Source organism: Condylura cristata, unplaced genomic scaffold (genome assembly GCF_000260355.1).
Source record: "Condylura cristata isolate star-nosed mole 26May11 unplaced genomic scaffold, ConCri1.0 scaffold00006, whole genome shotgun sequence".
Taxonomy (NCBI): domain Eukaryota; kingdom Metazoa; phylum Chordata; class Mammalia; order Eulipotyphla; family Talpidae; genus Condylura; species Condylura cristata.
In genome coordinates, this window is record NW_004567107.1 from 2,767,705 (window position 1) to 2,769,058 (window position 1,354).

General features: G+C 61.7%; 1 protein-coding gene across 1 annotated transcript in view; it reads right to left on the minus strand.

The window, feature by feature from the left end:
- The window catches only part of LAMC3 (laminin, gamma 3), a 78,706-nt gene that overhangs the window by 47,904 nt on the left and 29,448 nt on the right, over positions 1-1,354 (minus strand). The window lies entirely within an intron of this gene.

Genomic DNA, 1,354 nt, shown 5'->3' on the forward strand with positions numbered 1-1,354 from the left:
GGAGGGGCGGGGCAAGGACCCCAGCTCACCTGTAAAATGGGAAATGATACAGTCCGGAGGGGAAAATAACACTTGGGTCTCCACCTGGCGTTCTGGATACACAGGCAGGCGCCCAAGGCAGGTGGGCCAGCCCTCGCGCTCACGCCGCTGTTAACGCTGCCAAGTGCTCCTGCTCTCAAAGCAAATATCCCCAGCTGCTGCGTGTGACCGGGCTCCCCGGTCCCATCCAGACTCACCCCAGCGGGGTCTTCCCTGCCGGCTGGCGCTAGATGCGCCCTCCGGCCCTCCCGCCGTTCTGTAAGAGGAAGCCACGAGCTGCGATGCTCGGAGGGGACACGTGAGAGCATCCCGCACCCCTTCCAGGAATCCGCGAAGGAAGATAGGCGCCCGCTTGCTAAGCCGCTTTTCGGCAGCGGGCACTTTAAACAGGCAGTCTCTGTAGGCGCTTCTGCTAGGCTCCGGAGCAAGGCTCCGGGGTGAAAGTCTCAGCCCACCCTCCACCCCGCAGCCACTCGGCCAGGGGGAGACCGCAGGGCGCAGCAGACCTCTCCTGCCTCCCCGCTGCTCCCCGCAGCAGTGTGTTTCAGTGGATCCACCTGTTCTGCGCCCCACTCTGTCTCTGGGGAGTCCTCTCAGCCCCCACCTCTGATCTGTACCCCAGTTCTTGTGTGCATAAATAAACCTTTTTATTTTTAAGAAAGAATAATCCTACAGCCTTCCCTTCCCCAAGTAAAATGGGATATTTAATCTTTGGGGACCCGCTAAGTCCAACGAGGCACTCAGACCTCTAAGGCAAAAGCAGAGGGTCGGGGCCGTCAAAGGCGCCTCTGCCTGTCACTGCCCCTGACACTGGCCGGCTGGTCCCTGGCAAGCCACGCGGAGCACTGGTCACCTCCGTGGCGACAGTGTGGCTGTGGAGGCCCGCGGTGGACCTGGCTGGGCGCAGGTGGAAGGGGAGGCCGGCTGGGTGGGCTCCAGTGTGGGGGTGTGGGGATGGTGGCCCGGGAGGTGGAATCCGTGGCTGTTGTTAGCAGCACAGCTTTGGGGAGAGAAGCGAACCTCGGCGAGGTGGAAAATCCCCAAAGTCTCGTTAGGAGCAGCTAAGAAGACTGGTTCCAGTGGCTGCAGACTGAGCCGAAAAGGAGCTCCAGACCTAATCTTCTGAGGAACCGCACTGTGCAGAAGACGCGTTCTCACCCTCGGACAAGTCCTCATCCACGTCAGGGTCCAGCTACGCCCCGAGCGGGGGTCTGGGGGCGAATGTCCACCCTAGTGCCCTTCAGAACTATGAGTCCCCATTACCCTGCAACAGGAGTCTGCTCCCTTCCCCCTAGGGGGCGCTCCTGCCACGCCC